Here is a 9,597-nt window from a genome sequence, read left to right as displayed (position 1 = left end):
CTGCCGGGCGGGGCGCGGGCTGGCCGCAGAGGCAGAGGGCTGCTGGGGAGCTGCCCCAGGGCCAGCGCTTGTGGCTGGGGCTCGCTCGGCTCTTTGGAACCCTCTCAGGCTCTTTGCTTTAGTAACGTGCTGCAGTATTGGGTACGGTATTATGAAAATGAAAAATAGACTCTGTGGTCATTTAGTTTTTTTAATTTCTGAGCTGAGGATTTGCCGATTCTCTTGTTCTGTACAGTGGGCTCAGACAATAGCTCACAGTGAGCTCCTTCGTGCAGCTCCATACATATTTATATCTGTCTTATTGCTGCTTACTTTGTGAACAAGTAATCGGAATCTTTACTATCTCTACTCACATGAGAACACCCAAGGCTTCTTTCTTCTGTTACTATATTTGGACATTCTCTAGTTTTTTATTATCTTTATTAAAATAAGGCAACTAACTTGGCAGGGTGGCTGGAGAAGCTACGTGAGACTCACTGGGGACAGCAAACACAGTGGAGTTAAAGAACGTGGCTCTTCACGGGGTGATTACAGCACCTCACTTCGAAAATTGCACTATTCCTGATATTCTCATGCTTTCAATTATCATCTGACTTAACTGCCTTTTTCATTATTTCTAATATCGTTCCAAAAAAAAAGTGCTTTTTATTCAGTTCTTTCACTACAATATATGTCTCTGCCTCACATCTTTTTCAATTGCAAAGAACTGGGCATAATTTCCAATTTCTATTTCCAAAACATATGTAACATATCTATAGCTAATGGCTTTTTATTACTTACCTGAAGATAGTATCTAGAAGTTTAAAAGGACTTTTGATTCTAAAATAGGACCTTTTCTTTATTGTAATTACTCATATTTTTAATATATTTAATTTTATTTTGAGAGAGCGCTGTCGGGAAAATATGTAAATCACACTTAGCTAAGAGCTGTGTCAGACTGGGTAGTGATTTACAAGGTTGCCTAGAGCTGTGCACAAGGTGTATGTTTAAATAAGCATTTACTTTATGCGATGGCATAACTATAATATTTGTCTTATTATTCTGCATAAAGCTGACATAGAGTTCTAGGATTATAAATTGGACTAAGGATGTAAATGCAGGAGTTCAAGCAAACTCTTGAAGTTATTGCTGTTCGCAGTGAATTGTACCATTTCATGATGAACGACCAGCATTTAATTGTTACTCTGGTACCAGGCATAAAGCTCTGACTCATATCACTGTTCTCCTCCTACCGGTATTTTCATGGCTTAAAATCAGATATTAAAAGACTGAAACCTAAAAACAGTTGGAGAATTTTTAAAACAAAAGAACGTGAACTTCAAAGCTCTTTTTCACTGTACATTTTCAAAAGCTGAACCTTTCTGTTGCTATCACTCTAAAGTAAAGACGACATGCTATTCTTTAGACAACTTTGGCGGGGCGCGATGACGGGGAACACCACACCTACACCTGCATTGTTCCAATATTGTCACAGTATCATATCGCTAACAACTTCTTTACATACTCCTCTGTATGCTGACACCTTGTATACCGCAAAAGACTCATCAGGAATGATCCAGCCTTCGGCATGGGACCAGCAGAGAGTTTTGTTCTCATTAAATGCCATATAAACCCCTATTTGACTTAAGGAGGCCCCATCTCACCATAGCGCACCCTTGAGCTCCCGCAGAGGACAGCTTTCACCTGCAGCGACTGCTCTGAGCGTCTGTCAGGGACTGATAGGGTGGAATCAAGAAATTGGTTCAACCATAGATCAGTAAGCACAACGTCGGTTTCTAGACACTGAAGATGAGAAATAGCTGAAGGGTGGCTCGATACCTACAAGCCCCTGGCACTACTGATTCTGTTGTGCTCAGAGCAAGGTTTCGTCACAGGGATTTAGTAACCAAGTTTTAATAAACCTCATTCTATTCTGACATTCAGATACGAAAAACTTGCCTAAGCACCTCTAATGAGAAGTATTAGATCTTTATACTCAGAAGATTCAGCACCTCTTAAATATCAAGTTTTCCTTGTATATTTTGTACCTATATGTTGTGTCTTACCACCTTTCCTAATACAAGAAAGAACTAGGCACACGAGTATCAGAGCTGCTCGTTCCTCTGGAGCCCATGAGCAACAGGCCCTGATCACCCTGGAGCAGTAAATCTTGTTTAAGGACAACAAACAACAAACGGAAAACAATTCCCACAAAGGACAATTTTGGCTCAGAAGGAGACAACCAAGAAAAAAATAAGCTGTGGAAGGACTCACAATGTCATCTTGTCCAGCTAAGCCACGAGGCAGGATCACTTGTCCCTCCTGGCACCAGAATTAGCCCTGACAGACATTTGTGCAACACGTTGGAAAGCTCAGCAGCTCCCCAAGTGATCAACTCAATTGCTTTGCCACTCCCCTCCCTCTATTGGAAGCTTAAAGATACTTGATTTTTTTCATCAGTTTAAGCCTATTACTATTTGTCCCTTTCCTGTGGTCTCACAGAGTAGCCTCCTCTCTGCAGCTATTTTTTATGTACTTTTAAGCCTTTATTACTCCTCTCAAAATGTGTCTGAAACGCGCCTGAACAATCGCAACGTGGCCTGGAGCCTCTCTGCAGTGCTATGACTCTCAGCATCTGTGGTAAAGAAAGCACCACCTTTACTATCATTATGGTTCCTAAAAGATGCGCACTTCCTCATTAATACTCTCATTGGCAACATTCAAAACCACGTATTTTTAGTCTAAAGCTCTGAGTCTAATAAGGAGATACCCAAACTGCATTTGTATTTGTCATATTCAATGAGCCAAAAATTTAATTAGGTTGAAGACATTATCATTGGCAGTAGCACTTCAGCTCACTAATTGTCATTGCTTAATACTTTCATTTTAATTGTTTCCTTTTATTGCCAGTCACTCTCCTCCTTCCAAGAGTTTCCATGAGGTACATCACTCATGCTGTTTGAAGCTATGTTCAATGAACATGATTCCTTACACGCAATTAGAAATTGTCAAGAAAAGGAATTGCTGAAAGCCGATTTGACTTGCCAGACTGCTTCTTCTAACTGATGGCTCTTCTTCAGCAAATGGAAAAAGCTCTTCTCTTTTTCAACAGCACGCACAGAAGCAGGAGCTCAGTGACTCTGAGGGTCGCAGCTGCAGCATCTGCCACCCAGCAAGGCACAGAAAGCATTTTCTAGTGCTACGGATCTTGAATCCCCATGGACTTTCAGAATAGTTTGACTGCAGATTGTACTTGCTCCTCACCCCTCGTAGAAGGGGAAAAAAAAAAGCAATAGAAATTCTCTAATGGTATCACAAAGGGGCGGAATTTAGTTATAGAGGGAGATTATGGTATGTCCTTTGGCAGGAGAGCTCTCCTGAGAGCTTCAGTGTGCCGTGATTGACAAGTATGTTCCGTGAAAATGAACAGCTGCAAATAATCCTTAGAGGGAGAAGTCTTTGGACATCAAAGGGCACGGAGCAGGAACGGAATCACAAGAACAAAATGCAACAAATACACAGTATCTTGCAGAATAATGCCTGCCGTTAAAAGCACCAGCGCTATCAGCGCTAACTCGGAGGACTGGTATCCGAGACAAAAGGTGACTGGGCTGAAAGGCAGGCGGTGTGTTTATAAACAAAGTGAAATACTGATGCAGAGTCATGGCGTGGAATGGATCATTGATTAAACGGATGAGCAATTTGCCACAGTGCATTCAGTGTGCTGCAGGGATATAATAGATGGCTGTGCAAAGTGCTTTGGAACGGTCAATTACACGGTTAAACCATACAGATGTCTGCAGCATCATGAGCTGTTGGAGGACAACCCTTTTGTATTTGTATCTGTCAAAGGGAAAATCTTTCTGTACAGCTTATTTTTTTTTCAAATAACCAAAGTAAGGAACGGATTTGCATTAAACTTACATGCCCCGTTTTCAGTTTCATTCCCAAGCGGTTTATGCTATATTAGAAAATGTGGAACGAACTAACGCAACAGCTTACACGGCTTGCTTGCCCTGCTGAGCTTTCCTTGAAGCCCTGTTTTGCTCCCATGCACTGCAGCTACTGCCATTCGTTCCAATTTTCAGATATTAATTTAACTAAAGAGAAAAAAATGTTTTTCCTTCACTCAATAGAGAACGAAGAGGCTGTTTTACTGAGTGAAGATCGAGCTTTGAGGGATGAAGTAAATGAGAAAAATGAAAGAAAGAATGGGGTAAAAAGCTAACAAATATTTCTAATTTTGTTGTAATTGCTTTATCCGTGGATGATTATGATAGCTATCACTTCTGGTTCACCAGCTTCTCAAGTGTACACTTTAGGAAAAAGATAGAGATTTTTCCAACTCATTGGACCATTTCAGAGCAAGCGGTGAGAAAGTATTCAATAAGAGATGGACTTGGCAATTTAGTCAAGAAAAGTTAGTGAAAATGTTTCTTCTGGACAATACGATACAAAAGTGAAGTAGCTGGGGAAGGGCGGTGCTGCGGCTAAGCACAGTACCTTTGGTTCTAGTCTAAAACCACTGTTCCTGCAACAGAGATGTGCTTTGCATTTCTTCCTCTGTTACAATTAATATTAGTCTTAGTGCAAAACTAAGATCTTTGAAAATTGTATTATACTTTAACCCTTGTAATCCAGGAGCCAAGCAACTCATGTAATCAAACAACTATCTGTGATAGACTTCATCAGGGAAGAGTTTCCCCGTGAGTAACGAGATGTGCGCATTTCTAAAACACTGTCACATTAGGTATCTTTTCTCACTGCAACAGAGAAGTAACTTCCCAAGTAAACACAGCAATGGGACTTTGAAAGGGTGGAGCAGCAAGAAAAAAGCTATTTAGGTCCTAATAAGAGTTAATGAATGTACCGAGTAGAATTAAGACTTTACATGCAGCAGAAATAAATAAGAAAAAGAGTTCAAATGGTCTATAACTCAGAAATGTGATCATGTGCCTTTTCAAGCACGTGAGCAATTCCATTAAACTAATCTGCTTTAATTGCGTTAAGCTTAGAGAGACTACTCGTATGCTTAAACTCAAACATATGATTAATTATTTCCCTAGAAGAGGGCCTGGTCAAGAAGAATGGATAATGCAAACAAATGTTGTGTGTATGCATTTAAATGTTTCAAGGTATTTGATTCAGCATTCTATAAAATAAACCATTTCAATTAGCTTTTTGGTAGAAAATCTGTTCCCTGGATGCAAAACGTTCTCAGAAAGCAGCATCTGAATTGTTTTGCTGAGAGTCAATAGGTAATCACCTGCTAAAAGGTTCACAGCCAAGTGAAACAGCTCATATTCTATGCATGTGTTCAATATGCACCAAAAAACAATACAAAAAGCCTGTTAAGTAAATTAAAGTCCTAAATAGGAGCTGATAATAATTTTTTTCTCAGCTCTTACCAGTAAACTCCTCTTGCAGTTTCAGACTCTAAAAAAGCGATTATTTCCACACACATACACAAAAATTCCTAAGCTGACCGAATACGTACTGTTCAGACTGTCACAAGAGTCTATTATGCATTAATCAGCATTTCTGATCATATACTCATTAATTAATTATGTGAATTTTGCCTTCAATTATTGGGTATGTTGCAGTTTATGTATTGCATAAACTTACTCTTTTATGCTGCGTCTTCAATTTATCATATGTTTTCTTTTAGGGGTACTATTATTATTTACTTTAAAAAAAACAAAGACACGTCCACACCGGTATCTCTGAAACTAGAATAAAATCTTCAGCAAGATGCTGTCTGATACCTCCATTGCGACAAGCAACATCTGAACCTGGAGAGGTTGATCAGCCCATAACATACAGCACTTTATTCTGAGCGAAATGTGAATGGGGAAGATGGATAATAAATTAATTTTATGATAAAAAATGTATTTTGTTCACAACTTTCTTTTCTAGTTTGGCTTTTAAACATGAAGTGCGATGGACGCTCCCTTCAGAGCAGAGCACTGGCTCACCCTGATGCATATTCTGTAGTCACATTTGAGTCAGCATTTGGGAGGACCTGTTGCCATATGGAAAATCAGGAACAATTACTCTAAATAATTACATCAGTGTACTGCTGTCTGTTGCCAAGAGAAACGAGCCTTGTTGGTAATATCCACTATGTTGCCAAGTAACTTAATCTTTAGGGGAACGAAATACGCTCCAGTACTAGTGCTTCTCTAACAATAAATATCCTTTCTAACTGATACGATCGTGGCTCATAACTGCATCTTTGTTCTGACAATTTCCTAAGGTAATCTCTGCTCAGCTATGGGTTGATGGCCTCAGAGGTGTGAGTTATCACACCTGGCCTGAGACGTGCACAGAGATGGAATCTGAGTATGAGCTGAGCAGTCTAAGCTACCCTCACAGTCACTGGGGAGAAATCAGAACTTTTCACGGAATCATAGAATGGTTTGGGTTGGAAGGGACCTTAAAGATCATCCAGTTCCAACCCCCCTGCCCTGGGCAGGGACACCTCCCACCAGCCCAGGTTGCTCCAAGCCCCATCCAACCTGGCCTTGAACACCTCCAGGGATGGGGCAAAGGCAAGTGAGATGAACACTTAACAGACGAGGTCAACTGCATGGTAGAAGCAAACGCTTCTCCTTTGATCAGGAGGCCGGGTGGAGGTGTCCACTTTACTGAGTTCTGAAGTCAGGGGAGATGAATCCTGGGTAGGTGCTTTCCCTTCCAGGCTGCCAGCAGAAATGGAAGCCAGTCCTTGTCAGCATGATTAAACTTTTCCTTTGGCAGCAAAGCCTGGCAAGAGGCGAGCCCGACGACGAGCCTGTGCTGTAAGACCCATAGGCTGGGATTTCAGACTACAACAGCCATTCACATTTGACTCAACAGCAGGTGCCAGTAGGAGGTGCTTCAAGGCAGGTAGAAATATTGGCCCGGGTTGCCAAGGAGAGGCAGGCTGGGGCTGACACGCGTCTGCCTCAGGCACTTCTGTCGTTCCCCAGCCAGTTTTGCTATGCCTTTCAGTTCATTATCACTTGTAAACTTCGAAACCCCACTGTTTAAGTGCTATCATCCAAATTGTTGCAGACAGCAACTTACTGTTCCTCGTTGTGCTTTCCACTTAAATTTCATTCCAGCTTGAAAAGGTAGCACTGAAATCCCTCCTTTTTTCCTTCTCAAGTTTATTGGATCGAGCCGGCTTCTCCTCCACAGCTCCTTGCACTGCAGTTCTCGTTTTCTGTCTTTGGCTTTCTGAAACCACGAACACAGCCCTAAAAAACCACTTCTGCCTTATGTACCACTTCACTGCAGCGGACAGCTGCAGCGTGGTGACAAAGTGCTTGTTTGTCTCACCAAAATCATGTTGTGTCATTTTAATTCAACTGTGTTTCTAAGAAGTGCTTGATACATTTTTTCTAACATATTCCCATTTCCCCTATAAGTAATACCAAAGGAGCGGCACCATTCGGATGGACGCCTGGCAGGCCCCTTATTTAAGGCTCACATTACGCGAAGTGTTTTGCAGTCTTCAGTGATTCCTCCCTAAGCCAAGTGAACTCGTTGATTCAAAAACTACCTCGTAGCCCTTGCTGACAGCGGCTTGACAGAAACTACAGAGCTTATTGTGTTTTTCTGATTTCTCCGTGCTCTCTGCCACTGGTTCGTTTTGCCGGGCCTATCCGCTCTCACACGTTAACAGCCTCTAATCAACACCTCAGAACCTTTAGTGGTTGGAGGCATTTTTTTTTTTCCACTATGGAAAACATTTCCCATACAGCTGTCAGAACAGAACTCTTTCTTGTTTTGTTCTCTTATTTTTGGGAAAACGGTACCACGGACAGAATGATTTCAGACTAGGCATATAAACTCACCTGCATAAGGAATACTGACGACAAGAAAAAGAAATCCAGTGTAACAAAGGCCGTGTATTTCTCTTTTTTCCAATAGGCCAGTTACTTCCTCCATGACATCCTCTGCACCTGAAACTCTAATTCATCATGGCTCAGGACTGTGTTGAATCAGAGTATAAATACTCCTAAGGTCTAATTGGGACAGCTATTTATGCCCTTATAATTTCAAATTTCTTCTGAGGATCCATTTTTGTAATGGTATCTACAGAAAAAGAGCTACTCTGTATGTTCTGTTTACCTTCAATTATATTTTATTTACTTAATTTAATTTTATGAGGAAAGTTGCTCTGTCAGACCAAATTTCTGCTTAATCAATAATTAATGATTGAATGCTTCCAGGTGTATGTTCCCACTGATTATCATTTTTCTACACCACCAATCACTTTTGTTAGGTCAAATCTTAAAACTGTATTTTAAAAATTACTTGGCACAAGAAGCATCTCCGAGCCAGGGTGTTTGGAGAAGTCACATCTTTAGTACAGAGCTCCACCATTCCAAATCTACAGCTGGTAATATTTGAACCAAGGACATATACTCCTGATTAAATGGATTTCATCGTATTCCTAGACCAACCATTCATAAGCTGTTTTACTTACGTACACACACCTAGTTTTCTTTTAAAAAAATTACTGTCTATTAGTGTGCAGGGTACAGCAGGTATTGAATCAATTCTTTGTAATACAGATAAGGAACTATCTAAGTACACAGAGCAACCTGTGTAGTGCCTCTTCTGTTTATGGAGGTTGTTCCTTTGTCTTCATGATTCTAATCGTTTATACAAATTGGCATTGACAATATACTGTTATTTGCTTCCTAAGGTTCTGTATTTCCTGTGTATTTCTGAAGGTTACAGTGACTCAGCCAAACCTGAAACAGTCATTTTAATTTCCAGTCTTTTAGTTTCACTACAATGTCATTATCTTATAGATTTTTGTGTAGACTTATTTACTGTTTTTTTTTTCCTGTTGGATAAGTATACAATAACTAAACTAACTTCAGTTGGATTACTGTCACCAATATTTAAAACTTAATGGCATTTTAAAAATTACATGAGTAATCCAAGCATAAAAATTATTCTTTATGATATCATTTCAGAGCAGTGGCACCAAATCCTTATCATACAATAGCCTGCGACTCAGAAACATTAAACACAAACCATCATCACATTTTTCTTCTACTTATGTTACATATTCCTTGAATTATATGCAGCGTCCTTTTAAATTTGGATTAAAGCATCTTTAGGAGATATAAAATACGAAATGGAATATTCAGAATCTTACTTTAAACTCAGTATATTAAGTTAGGTTCTTAGCTACACATATGTAAACATGTAGATTTAAGAAATCAGAATTTGTCCTTGTGTATTCAGATGTAGCCATGTGTCTACCTCACATTTCCCCTCTAGCCTTGCTAGTGCAGGATTTTAAAGATGATACACTCTCAAAACCATCCCAAGAGGCTCAAGGCACCCTAATATAAAGACACGCTTGAATTTAAGCACACATTTAAATCCAGCATAAGTCCGTGCGCTTTGCAGTATCAAGAGAGTCTTAGAAGCATATGCCTAAATATTATGCTGAACTTGGGCTAGAAACAAGGTTTATCCTCTGAAGGAGCAGAGTAGTTGCAATACCCCAGTATAGATTAATGATGTTCTGTGAGATTTATCTTTGGATATAGCAGGAAGAGGAAAGTCTCCATTAATAAAAGGGAAAATCACGAATCAGCAAATGCTGGA

At 40.1% G+C, this 9,597-nt stretch overlaps 1 protein-coding gene across 1 annotated transcript in view; it reads right to left on the bottom strand.

The window, feature by feature from the left end:
* The window catches only part of GPR133 (G protein-coupled receptor 133), a 156,232-nt gene that overhangs the window by 17,865 nt on the left and 128,770 nt on the right, over window positions 1-9,597 (bottom strand). The gene's annotated exons all lie outside the window — the stretch shown is intronic.

This window comes from Charadrius vociferus, unplaced genomic scaffold, assembly GCF_000708025.1.
Source record: "Charadrius vociferus isolate BGI_N301 unplaced genomic scaffold, ASM70802v2 scaffold326, whole genome shotgun sequence".
Lineage (NCBI taxonomy): Eukaryota > Metazoa > Chordata > Aves > Charadriiformes > Charadriidae > Charadrius > Charadrius vociferus.
Note: the sequence above shows the minus strand (reverse complement) of the source record. Positions and strands in the feature narration are given on the sequence as shown.